This window comes from Hemiscyllium ocellatum, chromosome 43 (assembly GCF_020745735.1).
Source record: "Hemiscyllium ocellatum isolate sHemOce1 chromosome 43, sHemOce1.pat.X.cur, whole genome shotgun sequence".
NCBI lineage: Eukaryota > Metazoa > Chordata > Chondrichthyes > Orectolobiformes > Hemiscylliidae > Hemiscyllium > Hemiscyllium ocellatum.
The window spans coordinates 12,143,667-12,163,832 of NC_083443.1; the positions used below are offsets into that span (position 1 = coordinate 12,143,667).

The 20,166-nt window shown below is 42.9% G+C and overlaps 1 protein-coding gene across 2 annotated transcripts in view; it reads left to right on the top strand.

Moving 5' to 3' along the window:
• shld2 (shieldin complex subunit 2) overlaps positions 1 to 20,166 on the top strand; it is a 97,358-nt gene that overhangs the window by 15,814 nt on the left and 61,378 nt on the right. The window contains exon 1 of one of the 2 annotated variants that reach the window (XM_060854293.1): positions 2,178 to 2,280. The exons of the other annotated variant lie outside the window; for it this stretch is intronic. The gene's annotated coding sequence lies outside the window, so the exon portion shown is untranslated. Of the gene's footprint in view, positions 1 to 2,177; positions 2,281 to 20,166 lie in introns of those variants that run through there. 2 annotated transcript variants of the gene reach the window in all.

Consider the following 20,166-nt stretch of genomic DNA (forward strand, 5'->3'; position numbering starts at 1 on the left):
CATCTGAAAAGAAGTCCTTCAATAACAAAAATAAGAAACACTGTTGGGGAAGAATCTGTTATACAGCTGGAAAGGTAAAACCAAATAAAATGCGAAAAAATGTATATTACAGTAGTACATATTGGAGGAAATAATGAATACCACAGATGCACGAGGAGGGAAATATAACTAAGATGCAAAAATTTCACATGGATTAATGACCAAGAGTAAATAGTTGAATTTATGGATGCATAATCAAAAAGTTATAATGTGTTATTATAGAGCGGTTATCAGACCTCATTCAGTACTTGTCAACATTTTATGTTGATTTGCTGTGGTTGATCATTAACCTACTCACTCAAATTAATAGATTTTGATTGAGTTTAGAAATTAAATTACAGGACATTGCATTTTTGATTTTAAAAATGTGTTTGAATAATGCAATATTTTGTCCAGAAAGACCAGGTTTGTTTGTTTTTTTCGTTCTTCCATTTGCTATTGGCATGACTACAAAAATCAGCATATGTTGCCCATCGTAATTACCCAGGAGAGCAATTAAAAGCCAACTAGGTAGCTTTGAGTCTGGAGTCACGTGTGTCAGAGCAGGGAAAGGACAGCAGATTTCTATGGAATATCAGTGAACCAGGTGGGTTTGTAATGACAATTGATAATAGTTTCATAATAATCATCACTGAAATTAGCTTTCATTTCCAGTTTTGTTGATTCTAAATTCCACCAGTTGTCATTGTAGGATTTAACTGGTGCCTCTGCATAGTCCAGTGACATTCCCAGTATGCCACTGTCTCCTCTTCCAGTAATTTTGGAGATTACTGCAAAAAAAGTAGGATGCCTGCAGGAAACATGCTGAAATTATATTGTGTCCACCTTGTTCTTAGGGTGTTATAGAAACAAGGAGTAACTTCCAACCAAAGGCAAGAAAAGACCTTACATCTACACCCAGGAGAGCTTTGTTTGTCAGTTGTTTTTTATTGATATCTCCATATCAATTGGTTTGCAGTGGAAGGGGGGAAATCAAATGCACAACTCTTTCCTGACAGCGAAGGCAAGCAGAAAGGAAAAAGGGCAGGTATGGAGAGTCAGTAAAATTTGAATAAAGAATTAATGGTTTTGGTCCTGGAGTGAGAACCTTAAAATGTGGGAGATCGTGTAGTGTGGAAATAAATGCTAAAAAGAAATAAGTTAGCCATGAAAGGGACCAGACATAGTCTATTAATTTCTTTCTTATTTTTTGAGGAAAGTAGTCACACAGTTGGACTTGCTTTGACTAACTTTGTCAGTTTATTTCTCTGTGAAGTAAGGCAGCTTTTAATTTATAACTGGCCTAACTACAAAGTGTTCCGATCTACCTTTGGAAACATTGAAGAAATACATCGGAAGCACAGACAAACATGATATCCTTTTCAGATCACGAAGCAATCATTTTTAATCCCAGGATATACAATTTCACAGAATCACAATGAACAGCAATAGGCTTTTGAATATTTTCTTTTGCTGTTCAGTTAGATAGTGGCTAATCTGTGCCTTGACTTTGTTATTCTCCCCATTTTGCTCCATACTGCTTGACATTTTAGCCTAATAAAAATCTAACAATGCCAGTCTTGAAAGCTATAATTGCCCTAGAATCACAGCCTTTTGTAAGAGAGCCCCAGATTTAGCTCTCAGGAAGACTGGACCGACTTGGATTATTTTTGCAAGGGCAGCAGAAGCTGAGGGATGACCTGATAGAAATATGTGAAATTGAGAGGCGTGGATAGGGTGGATAGTGTTTTTCAAATACTAGGGGGCATATGTATGAAATGAGGGGTGGGGGTGTGAGGGGGGCGGGGTTTGAAAGAGCTGTACGAGGCAAGTTTTTTTAAAAATGGGGTTGGTAGGTGCCTGGAACATTCTTTCGGGACAGGTGATAGAAGCAGATACAATAGCAACATTTAAGACTAATTTGTACAATCACATGAACTGGCAGGGAATAGAGGGTATGGACCTTGTGCAGGAAGATAGGATGAGATTAGAATGGCATCATGGTTGGCACAGACGGGTCGGCTGAATGGCCTATTCCAGTGCTGTACTGTTCTATGTTATAATGTTCTGTTGCCCAAAATGAGAAAACAGTGCTTTCAGAGTTTGCTCCTCAATGGTCTTTTTCTAATTTTAAGATTGTGTCCCTTTGTTCCAGATTCTATCACAAAGGAAGTAGCTTTCTTGTGCGATGTCCTCTGGCATAACAACATGAAAAGCTTATCAGCTGTCCTTGAATTTCTTTGCATCCATCCGAGCAGGGAGGTGAGGTTCTAGTCGAGTATCCCTTCTAAAACATGGACTTTCAGCTTAACAACATTCACTTAGTCCCTTGAGCGCCATGTTAGATTGTTGCATTGAAGCCCTGGTTTTGGGGTTGAATAATTGAATCTAGCACCTTATAGCTGAGAAGCAAGATGCAAGGGAGCAACAGCTGCTCCCCTGAGGAAATAATTTCTCTGTCTATCCTAACAAATCCATTTAATGTTTTAAATATCATGAGCAGATCATCCAGTAATTATCTATATTCTAGTGCATATTATATGTCTCTAATGCATTATTTCCTCATAATTAAGTTCCTATCTGTAATAATCATACTGATGAAGCCAATGGATACCTCCATAAATTGAAGACAAATTAGTATATCCTGAAAATGAAGTCATTTCTTTGGAAGGGGTATGGCCAGAACTCTTATTAAGTCCAAAGTGGATACCCTGTCACTTGTTAATGTATAACTATGTTTAGCTTAGTTCAGCCCACATATAATCTATCTTCTTTTACAACATCCTACTCCCAATTATCCTATTAATGTCTCTCTTAATTAAGTATCATTGTGAAGGTTATTGAAAAAAGAAACATACTCTTGAAACTTTCATCTTGCTCTGCCTACTACCAAGCAAATGTTAGTTATAGAGTCATAGAGTCCTACTGCAGGGGGACCGGCCCTTTGGCCCAAACTAGTCCATGCCAACCAAAATGTCCATCCACGCTAACCCCATTTCCCTGCACTTAGCCCATATTCTTATAGAGTCATAGAGATGTACAGCATGGAAACAGACTCTTCAGTCCAACCCGTCCATACCAACCAGTTATCCCAACCCAATCTAGTCCCATCTGCCAACACACGGCCATATCCCTCCAAACCCTTCCTATTCATATACCCATCCAAATGTCTTTTAAATGTTGCAACTATACCAGCCTCCACCACTTCCTGTGGCAGCTCATTCCACATGTACCACCCTCTGTGTTGCCCCTTAGGTCGCTTTTATATCTTTCCCCTCTCACCCTAAACCTATACCCTCTAGTTCTGGACTTCTGACTCCAGGGAAAAGACTTTATCTATTTATCCTATTCACGCCTCTCATAATTTTGTAAAGCTCTATAAGGTCACCCCTCAACCTCCGACGCTCCAGGGAAAACAGCCCCAGCCTGTTCAACCTCTCCCTGTAGCTCAAATCCTCCAACCCTGGCAACATCTTTGTAAATCTTTTCTGAATCTTTTCAAGTTTCACAACATCTTTCCGATAGGAAGGAGACCAGAATTGCTTGCAATACTCCAATAGTGGCAAAACCAATGTCCTGTACAGCTGCAACATGACCTCCCAACCCCTGTACTCAATGCTCTGACCAATAAAACAAAGCATATTAAATGCTTTTTTCACTATCCTATCCACCTGCGACTCCACTTTCAAGGAGCTATGAACGTGCACTCCAAGATCTCTTTGTTCAGTAGCACTCCCTAGGACTTTACCATTAAGTGTATAAGTCCTGCTAAGATTTGCTTTCCCAAAATGCAGCACGTCGCATTTATCTGAATTAAACTCCATCTACCACTTCTCAACCCATTGATCCATCTGATAACCTTCTTCGCTGTCCACTACACCTCCAATTTTGGTGTCATCTATTAACTGACTAACTTATACTCTCATCTAAATCATTTGTTTGGATTTATCCATGTATTTGACCAAATGCCTTTTAAATGTTGGTAATGGGCCTACCTCAACCACTTCCGCTAGCAGCTCATTCCAAATGTATGCCACCCTCTGTGTAAAAAACGTTGCCCCCAGGTTCCCTTTTCTTCTTTCCCCTCTCACCTTAAACTGATGACCTTTAGTCCTCAATTCCCCAGCACTGGGAAAAAGAGAGTGCATTCACCTTATTTATGTTTCTCATAATCTTACCTTTGTATAAGATCATCCCCTTAGTCTTTTATGCTTTAAAGAAAGAGTCTCTATAACTTAGACCGTTGAGTCTTGGCAACATACTTGTAAATTTCATTCCTGTTTTATAACATCTTTCCAAAGCATGGTGACCAAATCTGAACACAGTATTCCAACTGCAGCCTCACCAACATCCTGTATAAATGCAACATAACTTCCCAACTTCTATGAAGGCCACTGTACCAAAAGCCTTCTTCACTACCCTGTCTACCTGTGACTCCACTTTCAGAGAACCTTGCACCTGAACTCCAAGGTCCTTCTGTTCCACTACACTCCTTAAAGCCCTACCATTCACCAATGAAACTACTACCTTAATTTGACTTGCCAAAATTGCAAGACCTTGCACTTATCCATACTAAACTCCATTTGCCATTTCTCAGCCCACTTCCCCAACTGCTGTAATTTCTGATAACCTTTCTCACTGTCCAGATACCGCCTATTTTAGTGTCATCTGCAAACTTACTAATCACGCCTTGTACATTCTTGTTCAAATCTATAACATTCATATAGATGACAAACAGCAATGGGCCCAGCACCAACCCCTGAGGCACTCCATGAGTCACAGGTCTCCAGTCCGACAAGATTCTTTCACTATTACCCTCTGCTTCTTACCATCAAGCCATTAGTGTGGTTGCATATTTGGATATGCAACTCTCGATTCCTTCATACAAGTAAACAATAAATATAGTGAAATGTTTAAGCCTGAAAGCAATCCTAGGAAACATCCCTTGAAGCCTGGTGCCAACCTGACTTTTTAACTCTATCTTTTAACTCGCAGCTATTTTCCAAACCAAATCAATAGGTTATTTCCAATTTTGTGTGCTCCTATCTTTGCAAATAACCTATTGCTCTGGCCATTTTATAATGCTTTCTGTATGGCTATTTAGATAACACAATAGGCACTCATGATCTTAAAACATTCAGGTGGGTTAGTCTGACATGATTTACCCTTAAAGCCATGCTAACTTTCTAATCAGTTCATACAGGTTGCACTCGCAATCCAGAAACCTTTGGGTTCTAGAATATCCTGCCTGTTCAACTCTGCGGTGCATTCACTTTTCTGAACAATACTTCCTATTTTCTGGAATTGTATTGTCAGATGAAGAGATCATTAAGTCTCTTTTACTTCTCATTTAACGTTGCACAATGTTTTTAAAACATGTTTACCATTCCTGTGCTGACTGTGATAGGTGACTTCCTGTGGTCCAGCAAATGCTATGGTCTGACAAAGGTCCTGTCCTAAGGCTGCCAGAGTACTGAGTTACTACATATATTGGTTCAAGTGCTCCATTACGCTCTTAGGATTGGCAAATCTAATAGCTTCCCAAAACTAATGTATAATTGGATACTGGGAAGCAGTATGTGTTGCCATGAGGCTGAAAGTGTGCTGGAGGCAGATTCAGTTCAGGCATTTCAGATGGCATTAGGTGATTATTTATTAGAAATAACATGTAAGGAGATGGGGAAAAGGCAGGAGAATAGCACTAAGTCATCAGGATACTTTGGACAGCCGGTGTGGGCAAGGCAAGTCTGAAGCCTTCCTTATGTACCATAATGTTTTGACGATTCTGTGAACGTTAATAAGTTGAATTAAAATATTTATCTTGTATTTCATGATACCTTCATTAAAAAGAGCATTCCCACCTCTAAATGACAAAGTGAAAGGTTTGACTTCTACTTCAAACAGATGTAACGGAAGTAACAAAAGGACAAAATTAAAGACTCTGTGTTTGCACAGATTGTGATAGCCATTATGAAGATGACAAGGTGTGTGTCTGTGTGTTCTGGAGTACTAATTCAGTTACATTATGTGTATGCCACTGTCTCCCCTAATGTAGAGATCTCACATCAGGATAGAATGATTACTGTCTTTATGGTGGTATAGTAGGTAAGACAAAAAATTCATGTGGAGACAGTTTTGATTACTAGTCTGGGCACCCACATTAATTTAATGTCTTTCTCCAATAATATTTCAGCCTCTAACAGTAGGGTGCTTTCTGCATCCCCATCACTCACAGACAATGCTATATGAAGCCTCTGGGGCACAGTGCAGGCACCCACTATTTTCATGTTAATTGTGAACTCAGTATGACAGACCCCTGATAGCCTAGTCCCAGCCCTTAAACCAGAATATGTACCATTCAGCCCCTTTTGAATTTTCTTTTAGTTAGGGAGTAACCTCTACATTTGGAATCATTTAATTAATTCCTATCAGTGCCCACATATATTTGAAATCCAATAAGGGGAAACCATTAAAATAGTTGTTGAGTGTTCATTGCCAGCTACAAGATCCCTGTCGCCAGAGCAAAACAGATAAGTAGGTTTACTATTATTCACATCCATATTGTAAGCATATGTATGTATCAGTTAAACATTTCTCTCTAAACACGCACTGTTTAAAAAATAATGAATTTCGGGTTTGGCTGAGAGAAACTTTTGAGTTAGATTCTGAGAAAGCTTTCTGTAAAGTTCTGTAAAGTCTGATAACATGTTTACAGAAATAGAGCTGCTCTGATGTCTGTATTCATGGTGCTTTTCCGTCTGTCTAGTTTAGACCCTGTCACTGATTGCGTTAGGAAAGACATCACTGATAATCTTAGTGCAACGTTAAACTTTAGTTCTTCCCTTTGTTTGTGCATTCCTGAACTGGTCGTATTTATTCAATGATTGAAGGCACTCAAGTTAAACATTGGGTAATGAGGCTGAAGGCTGATCTAAATGCTGACTTTGCTCCTCACCGGTGATAAGTGTAGCCTACCACTGCAGCTGTCTCATTGTCAAAGAATGAAAGTTGACCTGTACTCAGAGGTCCTCAAGTCAGGTTGGCAGAAAATAAGGCTGCCCCTCACCTTGAAACTAGCCAATAATTTTAAATGTCATTGAATCCGAGAAATGATATTACTTTTATGGTTTGCTTGAAATTACAATTTTTATTTCCATTCACATGACTAATGGCATTACATAGGAATGTCAAGATTTACATGTACTTCAATAACTAATGAAGTAGTTCATGTGATGTGTTGAACATATGTTTATCAGGTTTGGGGGTGAAATTCCTTAGTGCACAAACTGTGTTGTATGGGACAAAAAAAAACTACATATGATGATAAGCTTTCAAAGAAAAAATTCAGGAAATGGTGGAAATACTCAGCACACTCAGCAAATGTTAATTTTTCAGGCACAAGCTTTCATAACTGAAAAGTACAGGTGAGCAATATGGAGTTTACACATGCTTTGTGGGCTGGAGGAAAATATGTAACAGAGTTCCCCAGGAATCATGGCTGAGAACATGCATTTCCTCATAAATATTAATGTCCAAATTCTTAATGTAAAGAGCTTCATTTGCAAACTTTGAAGATGGTATAAAGCATTGAAGCATTGTGAGGACAGATTAGATCTTCAAAAAGTCATAGACAAGTTGGTGGAATGGCAGATACGTGGCAGAAAATGTTTAATGCAGAGAAGTGTGATGTGATTCATTTTAGTAGAAAAAAATATGAAGAGACAATATAAGGTAAAGGGCACAACTCTGAAGGCAGTGAAGGTGGCAAGACTGTTTGAGAAAGTGGTTAATAAAGCTTTTGGTGCACAGAAGGGTACAGAGTACAAGGGAAATGGCAGGTTTTCATAGATACTGGTTCAGTTTTAACCAGAGTATTGCATAAAAGGAGTTGAGAGACCTCAGGAAAAAAAATCATATGAATGATTTTAGAGATGAGGAAATTCAATTATGAAGTTGGATAGGAAAGTTTAGGACTGTTCTCCTTGGCGAAAAGAAGACTGAGAGGAGATTTGATGAAGATATTCAAAATCAGGAGGGGTCTGGACAGACTTGGTAGGGAGAAACTTTTCACACTTATGAAGGAATCAAGAATGAGGAGCCACTGTTTAATTCCGTAATAAAAGCAAAATTGGATTCAGTGGAAATCAAGGAAAGACTCCCTACTCATTGAAACCATGCTGAGCACAAAGGGTTGTGGTTGTTGTAGGCCAGTCATCTCCAGCACAGGGCATTGCTGTCAGAGTTGAGAGTATGGGGCTGGAAAAGCACAGCAGGTCAGACAACATCTGAGGAGCAGGAGAGTCGATGTTTCGGGCAAAAGCCCTTCATCAGGAATGAGGCTGTGAGCCAAGGGAGTGGTAAGATAAATGGGAGGGAGGTAGGTCTGGGGGTAGGTAACTGGGAGTGCAATAGGTAGATGGAGGTGGGTAATGGTGATAGGTCAGGGGGAGGTGGAGTGGGTAGGTGGGAAGGAAGATGGACAGGTCATGAGGGTGGTGCCGAGTTAGAAGGATGGGTCTGGGATAAGGTGGCACAGGAAAAATGAAGAAACTGGTGAAATCCACATTGATGCCATGGGATTGGAGGGTCCCAAGGCGGAAGATGAGGCGTTCTTCCTCCAGGCATCGGGTGGTTAGCGAGTGGCGTTACAGGAGGCCCAGGACCTGCATGTCCTTGGCGGAGTGGAAGGGGGAGTTGAAGTGTTCAGAGAGCCATTTCTGGAGGTTTTGAATTTGTAGAATTGTCCTTGTCCTGTTCAGATCCAATTGTGTTGTCTGAATGTAGTCAAGAAGGGTGATGATTAGCCGTAGGGTACTACTCTGAGGAATTCCTATAGATGTACAAAAATAAATTGAAGAAACAAAAGTGACATGAGAAAGCCTTTTACATGCAGTGAGTGGGAAAGTCCTGGAATGCATTGCTTGAGAGTGTGCTGAAAGCATATCCATTTGAAACATTCAAAAGATTGCTGAAAAAGGAAGAATATTCATGATTATGGGGAGAAGGCAGGAAATTGGGACCTTTGAATTGCTCATTTGTAAAGCCAGCACAGGCACAAGGGGCTGAATGGTCTCCTCCTGTGTTGTAATAATTGTGTGATTAAAAGAAGAAAATGGAGAAAGAAAAAAGACACTCTTGTTCACATTTGATGAACTCTGCAGATCATTGTTGAAGTAGGACATGGTCCAAGGTTTACAAGCTGTTTAGGATAGTAATGTGCGATACTATAAAAGTAATAGACAGTTACGACAGCTGCAATATTTGCACTGTGGGTGTTGTCCGTCCCTGTCCTATCACTGCCAAGGTTAGGCTGATTCTAAGTGGTGTGTCATGAACAGCCTGTAGGAAGGATGGGTGTGTTTCTTTGAAACTGCAAACTGATGAATGTGCGTAACTGGTTTGTAAACAGCTGCAGGGGAATGATAGCTACAGATTTAAAGGTTACTGTCAGTTAACCACCATTTATTTCAAAACCTAATGCTCACTAAGTACTCTGTAGAGGCTGAATAGGCTGGGGCTGTTTTCCCTGGAGTGTCGGAGGCTGAGGGGTGACCTTATAGAGATTTATAAAATCATGAGACGCTAAATAGACAAGTTCTTTTATCCTGGGGTGGGGGAGTCCAGAACTAGACGGCATATATTTAGGGTGAGATGGGAAAAATTTATAAGGGATCTAAGGGACAACTTTCTCACGCAGAGGGTGGTGCATGTATGGAAGGAGCGGCTAGGGGAAGTAGTGGAGGCTGGTACAATTCCAACATTTAAATGGGTACATGAATAGGAAAGATTTAGAGGGATATGGGCCAAGTATTGGCAAATGGGACGAGATTAGTTTAGGATATCTGGTGCACATGGACTAGTTGGACCAAAGGGTCTGTTTCTGTGCTGTGACTCTGATTACACTCTTGAGCTACACAAAATGCTGACTTATAATCATAAATGCAACTGAGGAGTAAACATGAACTAGACAGCTTGACTTGAGACAGTGAGGCTGTAATGAGGTCAAAAGCCGAGTGGACCTTGCTGTTGATGCCACCTTCTGTCACTTTATTGATGATTGACAGTAGACTGATGGGGTAATAATCGGTTGGAGTGGATTTGTCCTGTTTTGTGTATAGGATATATCAGAGCAAATTTCCACATTGTTAGATAGATGTCAGTGTTGTAACTGTACTGAAAGAGCTTGGCTTGGGGAGTGACAAGTTCTGGAACACACGACTTCAGTATTATTGCCAGAATATTGCCAGGACCCATTGCATTGTGCAGTATCCAGTGACTCCAACTATTTTTTGGTATCACATTGAATTGCCTGAAGATTGGGATTTGTAATGCTGGTGACCACTGGAGGAGGTTGAGATGGATCATTAACTCAACACTTCTGGCTAAAGATTGCTTTGAATGCTTCAGCCTCCTCCTTTGCACTGAAGAGATTGAGAATGATGATATTTGTGGAGCCTCATTCTCTATTAAGTTGTTTAGTTGTCCATCACAATTCATGACAGGTCATGGCCAGACTGTAGAGCCTCAAGCTGATCTGTTGGTTGTGGGATCACTTTGCTCTGTCTGTCATTTGCTACTTCCAGTGTTTGACAAACAAGTAATCCTGGGTTGAAAATATGTTGCTGGAAAAGCGCAGCAGGTCAGGCAGCATCCAAAGAGCAGGAGAATTGACGTTTCGGGCATGAGCCCTTCTTCAGGAATGAGGAGAGTGTGTCAAGCAGGCTAAGATAAAAGGTAGGGAGGAGGGATTTGGGGGAGGGGCGTTGGAAATGTGATAGGTGGAAGGAGGTTAAGGTGAGAGTGATAGGCCAGACTGGGGGTGAGGGCGGAGAGTTCAGGAAGAAGATTGCAGGTTAGGAAGGTGGTACTGAGTTCGAGGGTTGGGACTGAGACAAGGTGGAGGGAGGGGAAATGAGGAAACTGGAGAAATCTGCATTCATCCCTTGTGGATGGAGGGTTCCTAGGCAGAAGATGAGGTGCTCTTCCTCCAGCCGTCGTGTTTGGTAGCTTTGCCAGATTGTCACCTCATATTTAGGCATTCCTGGTGCTACTCCTAGGATGCCCTCCTGCACTTTCCACTTTCCAGGGTTTATCCCCTGGCTTGATGGTGGTCGTTGAGTAGGGGATATGCCAGGCCATGAGGTTGTAGATTATGCTGGTGTATTGTACAATTCTGCTGCTGTTGATGGCCCACCTCATGGATGCCCAGGCTTGATCTAGGACTTGTTCAAAGTCTATCCCATTTAGCAAAGTGATTGTGCCACACAATATGTTGGAGGAAATTCTCAATGTGAAAAGGGTACTTTACCTCCACAAGGACCATGTAGTGGTCACTTGTACTGACACTGTCATGGACAGATGCATCCTGTCTCACAGTTTTGTTCTTTAGGACTGAACCAGCTTGATCAGCAATACTGCTGCTGAGCCACTATTGGTGGTGAACATTGAAGTCCCCCACCCAGGTATATTTTGCATCCTTGCCATCCTTAATGCTTCCTCCAAGTGATGTCCAAAATGGAGAAGTATTAATTCAGTTGGGATTCTGTTTGTACCGGAGGCTTTGTTGTTTCTGAACTATCAGATGACTTTTTCAACCTCACAGCAGGTGTTACATGGAACGTAGAATAGTTCTTGTTTGAGGAGATCCTTGAAACGCGAACTTACTGCCTTGTGGTCTGCACTGCTCGAGTAAGTCTTTCTTCTCAGGGTTTTTGAGGCCAGCAATGCTGAGTCTCCTGTGGCAGAATAGAGTCTGCCTCTATTGATTTGGGGCCAGGTTGATGGAGATGGGAGAGCACATTAGTCAGTGGCCAGTCGAGCAGTTGTTGGCTCTGGTCGTGGTACAGATGATGCGGATGTCTTTTGTCATCCCTTGCTCAACTGATAATGTAGTTTATTCAGTGCCAATTTTTGGAGCTGCAGTGTTGCTTTGGTCTTGTGCTTGTCCCTCTGGGAGAAGAGGGTTCTTATTAAGACAAGGTCATGTTCAAGGCACTTTTTCAGGACAACTTTATTGGTGTTTGGTTTCTCTACATTTGCATCTCTCCCAACTCTAGCATTGAAATTCACCAAAAGGAATCAATTTGTCTTCTTTGGCAATGTGAAACAGCAATTGGTTGAGACTGGTATAGAACGTCTCTTTCGTCTCATCCATTGTGTCTGGAGTAAGGGTGTAGGCACTGACATCTGAGATGTACAGCTTTCTGGACCAGGGTGAACTATTGTTCATAAGGTTCCAAATGTCCCAGGTACCAAAATTCATTTGGTTCTCTGGGGCTGTCCTTTTGGCTAAGATCAAGGGTGTCAAGTTGCAAGTCATCAGAGCTATTGAGATTATCGCTGGATTGTGGTTGGATGTTGGAGGATGGTTGGTTGAGCTAACCCGGATCTTTATGCTGGTTCTGGCCTAATGCCAAATCAGGGAAAAAAACAACCTGGAGCTATGGCCTTAGTAACCACCCGCGGTGTAGGCCAGGGAGTCCAAAACACAGTCAGGATAATTGTGAAGAAGATGAAAGAAAGCACACTGGTCAAGCTGACCTTTTTCTTGAAGAGAATCTTACTGAATTGCTTGAGTTCCAACACTGATACTTCTGGCTCCACCCACTCTGCAAGGAAGACTCGAACTACATTTCCCAGGCTCACCTCTGGGTCCTACTGCTGATCCACAGCTAGCCAGCACACCAGCTCTCCCTCCTCACCCATCTAGCCCTACAATGCACCCCACCCTCCCCCTCTTCACAGCCTCCCAGAAATCCTTCCCAGACCTCCAGCCCACCCCTTTCCCAAACTCCTTTCTCGACCACACCCATCCCCCACCACATGCCATCACTCCCCCCCCCCCAATTAGCCACCTCGTGACATCCTCAAAACCCCATCTCCAAGCCTTGCCACATATTCACTATCCTTCCCGACCTTGAACTCTCTGAGGCCGCATGGTCTGTCCCCAGGAAAGTGCTCACGTTTGTACCCCTCAGCCCCCACCTCAGCGAATTCCAGATCCAACGTGACGTGGAATTCTTCTTCCCCCCGCCTCATCCTTCTTTGACAAAAGCTCCAAACCTCCCTCTGACAACCCTTTCTCTCACCTTCAACCTTCATCCTCCACTTGGTCACCACCTGACGGCCTTGTACCCGCTTAGACCTCTTCATTGTAGACTGCCGATGTGACATCAGCTGCCACAATTTCTCCACCCCACGTCACCCACTCCAACATTACCCCCTCTGAACTTTCAGCACTCCGCTTACTCTGCAACAACCCCCAGTTCACCATCAAACCTGTGGTGGTAGCCTAGAGAAAAGGACTTCTGTGTTGCAGAGGCTGAACACCAAATCTCTGACACCTTCCCCATGCCCATGACCCCACTGCGATCAATCAGGCCAAAATCACCCACACTGTCCGTGCCCTCATTGCCTGCAGTGATCTCTCTCCATTGCCTTCAAACTCATAGTCCCCTAGCCCTGAACTGCCCAGTTCTACTTGCTCGAGTAAAAAGTGAGGTCTGCAGATGCTGGAGATCAGAGCTGAAAATGTTTAACCAGCAACACATTTTCAGTTCTACTTGCTCCCCAAGATCCACAAGCCCAACCATCCTTGGCATCATCTTGGCATGCTCTTGCCCAACCAAACTCAATTCATCTTAACTCGACACCATCCTCTCCCCCATTAGTTCAAGCACTTCTCACCTACATCCATGATACCAACCACGCCCTCCATCTTTTCAGTAACATCCAGTTCCCTGGCCCCCAGCGTTTATCCTCACTTTGGACATGCAGTCCTTACACACATCCATACCCCGTAAGGATGGCCTCCAGACTCTCAGCTTCTTCCTCTCCAACAGACCCATCCAGTTCCTTCCACCAAAAACCTCCTCCACCTCGCCAAACTGGTCCTCACACTCAAATAACTTTTCATTTAATTCCTTGCATTTCCTCCAAGTCCAGGGATGGTCATGGGCCCCAGCCACGCCTGCCTCTTTGTTGGCTATATCAAACAGTCCCTCTTCAGTACCTACACAGGCACTGTACCACAACTCTTCCGCCGTTACATCGAAGACTGCGTCAGTGCAGCATCCTGCACCCAGACTGAACTGGAGCAGTTCTTCAAGTTTGGCCACAACTTCCACCCCACCCTTAAATTCACTTGATCCATTTCGGACACCTTTCTTGACCTCACCATTTCCATCTCCGGCGACAGTCTCCAGACAAAACGTTTACTACAAACCTACAGACTTCCATAAATGCCTGGACTACACTTCCTCCTACCCAATATCCTGCAAGAACTCCATCCCATGCTCCCAATTCCTCCACCTCCTCCACATTCCACTCATGAGCATCCCTGATATCCACCTATTTTGAACGACGTGCTTTTCCTCCCTCTGTCATCCAGACAGCCCTCTGCCACACCATCTCCATTCCCTGTTCCATTGCTCTAAAACCTCCTCCCACCAAATGCAATAAAGACAGAGACCCCCTTGTCCTCAGTTACCATCCCACCAGTCTCCACATCCAATGTATCATCCTCAAGCTCTTCGGCCAACTCCAACTAGACCCCACCACCAAGAACATCTTCCCCTTTCCACCCCATCCCTGCCTTCTGCAGGGACCATTCCCTTCGACAGTCCGTGGTTTGCGCCACCCCCGCCACCTGAACCCCCAGGTACCTTCCCTTGCAACTAGAAAAGATGAAAGACCTGCTGGTACACCGTCCCCCTTGCCTCCATCCAGGGCCCCAAACAGTCCTTCTAGGTGAGACAGAGGTTCACCTGCCTCTCCTCCAACCTAGTTTACTGCATCAGGCACTCCTCGTGCAGTCTTCTATACATCAGGAAGACCAAATGTAAACTTAGGGAACGGTTCGACCTTCCAGTCGCCGCCCATTTCAATTCTTCCAACCTCTCCATTTCTCACATTTCTGCCTCCTCCATTGCCACAATGGACCACACTGCAAATTGGAAGAACAACACCTCATCATCTACCTCAGCAGCCTGGAGGACTCAACATTGAGTTCTCCAATTTCAAATAACCTCCCTTCCCAGCCCCTCCCCATCCCTTCCACTGCTCCCTGCCACCAACTGGATTCATTCTTCCCATTGGCCAATAGGTTGTACCCTCTGCCTCTCTTCATCTATCCCCACTTCACCACCCTGCCCCCACCACCCCCCTTTATCTGCAGCTCCCCTACATCTGTCCCCAGTCCTAAAGAAGAACCTGAAACGTTGCCTTCTCGACCTCCATCAGATGCCTGGCTTGCTGTGTTCTTCTAGCCTCCTCCCTGTCTATTATGGGTTCCAAGCAGCAAACATCTACTGCCTGCAGGATTTCCCGAGTGGTGGATATTTTGATGTGACCTTCAGGAATGTGAAGCAATGTGAGTGTCTCCTGAAGGTATTTGAGGAGAAAGGAGGTGAGGCTCTCTCTCCATCCTGTTTGCGGCGCCATTGTGCGTTCTCCCTGCATAGGCGAGCTAGGTTGTTACAATTCATGTGTACAATCTCTATGTCCCAGTGGCAGATGTCCTGACATTCCTGGGAAGGCATGTGCTGCTTGAAGGAGAAAGCACTGATGTCATAGACCCCTTGCAAATTGACACCAGTAAGCAGCAGGTCAAGGTGACACGGAAGGTAGATGCCAGTGGGAACATCCTCCACCCACCCTCTAGCTTTGCAATTGGAGGGAACAGAGCCTACCTGACATATGCAGCTGGAGTGTACCAAGCCTGCAGGAGGGCAGGGCAGCCTGGCAGCAGACTGTAAAGCGACCATCTTTAGGAACTGCAAACAGGAGGGTTAACTGACCAAAGACTACAAAGAGTCCAAAAGCTGCAACCTGTGCAGGGAAGCAGGCCACAAGTACAAGGCCTGCCCAAGACAGGGGGGCTGCCACATTTGCTGAATGGCCGGAGGTGGAAGTGTGAGCCATGGACCCTGCAAGGTGCAGTAAGGGAATTGAGACAAGAGGCACCCAGAAAGAAGGACAGGCTGGAGTGGAACAGTCAGTAGCTAGCGTGGAGGCGCAGCAACCAACCCAACCTCCACCTGAACAGACAAAGTCAATGGAGGAAGAGGGAACCAAGGAGACAGGGCAGTGGATACAGGAGAAATACAACAAGAAAGGGAAAACACATCAGGCCCCAAAAATTTCACAGCAAAACAGAAAGAGACAGCTCAATGAGACGACACCAGCCGCTCATCTGATGACGAAGGTGGGCAGAAGGATTGGTGGGCTTGTCTTTTGAAGAGAAGTTGAGTGAGCTTGGGCTTTTCACCCTGGAGACAAGAAGGAAGAGAAGTGACTTGATAGAGTTGTACAAGGTAATGAGAGGCATAGATAGATTAGATAGCCAGTGACTGTTTCCCAGGGCAGAACTGGCTGTCATGAGGAGGCATAATTTTAAGGTGATTGGAGGAAGGTAAAGGGGAGATGTCAGAGGTAGGTCCTTTACACAGAGAGTGGTGGGTGCATGGAATGCGTTGCCAGCGGTGGTAGTAGAGTCAGAGACATTTAAGCGACTGCTGGACAAATACATGGACGGCAGTAATTTGAGGGGTAGGTTAGGTTAGGTTGATCTTAGATTAAGATAAGTGCTTGACACAACATAGTGAATCGAAGGGCCTGTACTGCGCTGTACTGTTCTATGTTCTAAGGATGGTCATCATCAGAAGAGGAGGCAGAGCGCCACTGGGGTAAAGGAGAGGAGCACCTCCCAAGAGGACTGGTAAAGCTCAGCCCCCACCTGGCGAGAACCAGATGGTACCCACTACACGTCAGCTCCAGGCAACTAGGAGCCATGACAGTGCTTCTGTCAGACTCAGAACTAGACTCTGCTGACCCTGTTCTCATCCCAAAAATACCAGGCTTAGGATACGGCCCCAGGGAAGAACTGGACAGCTACCTCAACCCGGCGAGGTCCAACGGTTCGCCCATACCATGGGGATGTGGACAGTCCCCCCAGTGACAGGACCACTGGTGAATGGACATTAGTAACTCTATAAACTTTAAAATGGATGTTAAAATTGCCAGCATTAAGAGGCGTAGCATTAAATATGCTGCAGTCCAGGACTACATGCTGAGGGACATGCTAAACCTTGTGGCAGCTGCCACCACAACGCAGTGGAGAAAGACCACTGTGTAAGATCCTTCTGTGTAAGAATAACGGGGGTCCATTCAGAAATTGGGCCTAACCGGTGCCTCAGCTAAATGTCAATAGGTTGACTGTAAATATAGAGAATGGTGAATATCACGGCATAATTTATTCTCTAAGAGGGTTTAGATCTGAATGGCTTCATTAACTATATATGTACCTAAAGATTTCCTTTAATGAATAAAGTATATTTTTGAAATTTAAAAAAGTTTGCGGTGGAAGATGCATGTTCATAGATTATTTTAATGGGGAATGTGCATTGCACATCAACCACCACATACTCAGAGCAGAGTGAGGTCTTGGTCAATGGCAGGGAAAATCTGAGATGGCTACAGACTTGGCAGTGCTGTAGGAAGGGGGAGGGCTAACCGACATTAATCTTCCACTGATAATTACCAATCAGTACCATGGTGGTGTTAACACAGTCTTGAACACTTAATCATTTACCCCACAATGTGTTGGTCTCGTACCTAACTCAACGACTCTACATATAGTAAATTGTTTGTTGCAATGAATTTAATTCATGATTTATTTGTGTCCAATCTACCTTTGAACAAAAAAAATCTCAAAACAAACAGAAAGTTTTGATTCGCTTCATTATTTCAAAATCTCTCATCAGTCCATCTGGTCTTTTTTCTCGTGAGAAATTTAACATTCTTAGTATAATTCTGTAACTATGAATTCAACCTTTACAAATCCTCCCTTCCGGATGTTCTCTAATCAACCTGTTCTGAAATGCTATCACACATTTCTGTTGTAAGTTGGACTTGAACCCGAACCTCCTGGCTGAAATAGGAATGTTATCACTCTATCCTTAACTGTGTACTCTAGACTCTATTATTCATTCTCAACATGAATGCCAACTGATTAGTTGTTGATTTTAAAACTGAGATTGATTTAGATTTTTGTTAACTTAAGGTATTAAGAGATATGTGGGTATGAAGTTAGCACAGATCAAGTCTGATCTGGATGAATGTTGGAGCAGGCTTGAGAAGCAAAATAGCCAACTCTAATTCTATTATTACTTGTATCAATGAAATCGTGAACTTTTTGCCAAAACTGTAACCACTGTTATGGAATTGTAAATATGCCCTAGTGGTGCAACCTGGGGGTGGGGGGAAGGAGAGAGAGAGAGAGAGAGGAGACACCACAGACAAATAAAGTAAATATGACAAATGCAGTAAAAGTGGTTGGCCCAAATTAGGTACCATGAAACGATTACATACAGGGATTTTTTTTAATATAATAATTTCAGTTTTTAACAAACTATTGAAAATTATGTTTAGTTCTGAATAAGCTAAAGTAATCATTGTTCTTTTCCTTTAATCACCACAACAAAATGGATTTTCTCTGTTTTCTTGCCGATCTTTGCTTTTCTTCTTTCAGTACTGACTGTTCATAAGGACCCTCACCACTGTCTACAGATGCACCATTGAAAGCATTCTGTTTGAGTGCATAATACCTTGGTATAGCAACTGCTCTGCCCAGGACCGTGAGAAACTACAGGAAATTGTGTGCACACTCCAAACCATCACAGTAGCCAACCTACATCCATTAATTTCATTTACAGTTCTTGTTGTTGCAGAAAGGCTGCCAAAAGCATCAAAGACCCCTCCCACACCAGTAATACTCTCTTCTTATCTCTTATCAGACGAACGTGCAGAAGCATGAACACACATACCAACAGATTCAGGAACAGCAGGTCCCCTGCTGTTACTAGACTGCTGAATGGACCTCTCTAATTTCAAATCTAATGTTGATCTTGCTTTGTGCACCTCCTCTGCAGCTGTAACCTTGCATACCTTGCTCTGTCTAAGCACCCTCTGATCTCTATGGCCTTGTTGTGATCTGTCTGTACTGCTTGCAAACAAAACTTTTCACTGTACTTAGATACGTCTAACAACAATAAATCAAATCAAAAGACTGTTTGCAAGAGGATATGATTCTAGACATTTGTCATCACTTGGATATCTCTCACAAAAGAAATTATTTATTTGTGAGCCTTGAAATTTAGGTTTTTCAGACTATTTAGCCTCAGAGCATCAAATGCTGTGCAAGTTATGACTTAACTGATGTCTTCAGTGCCAAAACTCCAGCAGAGGTTGGTGAATAATGATTAGGAGTGGCAGTCCTAAAATATCTTCCCTGCTCTTAGCTCAAAGTCCAGAATGTATTTTAAGGGTTCTTCCTGAACCTTAGTGAAGATTGTCCCACTTATATGACAGACCAAACATTTGTGCTTGAGATTTTGTTGTACACCACAGCTGCTTCCTAATTAACTGACTACAAGTGGGAAAGCTGTGAGAAGTATCATTTAAACAATAGGAATCAGTGTTGATGTTTCCGACTGTTTCGAGTAAATTGCAAGCTTTGTGTGCAGATGGTGGAAGATAATCATTTGCAACTGTATTTCTAAGTCAAATGGAAAAAGAACCTCAAAGGGAGAAGAACCCTCTCATGTAGAAAAAAACAATTGTCACAGTTTATTTCCCATAACTTCACTTTAATAATTTTCATGTCCTAATGATTTGAGGCCAGTTTGATAATATGCCAATACACATGCAATTTTTTGTAACAGTTTATAGCCAAGGTCTAACAGGACTGAGGTTTGCAGGTTTTAAGGGTTTTATGATTGAAAGCATAAAGTCAGAAACTTCAGCAAATTCATTACACTGGTTACTCATTAAAAGTACAGACACTGTATTTTTATTGGCATTTGATTCCAAATTTTGTTTCCTATTCTACCTTTGGCAGCTGAGGTGAATTATGATGCCTAACATTTGCCAAGTTAAAAATCACACAACCCAAGGTTATAGTTCAACAGGTTTAATTGGGAGCACACTAGCTTTCGGAGCGCCGCTTCTTCATCAGATGATAGTGGAGGACACAATTCCGACTATTTTTGAGTAAATTGCAAGCTTTGTGTGCAGATGTTGGAAGATAATCATTTGCAACTGCATTTCTAAGTCAAATGGAAAAAGAACTCAAAAGGTAGAAGAATCCTC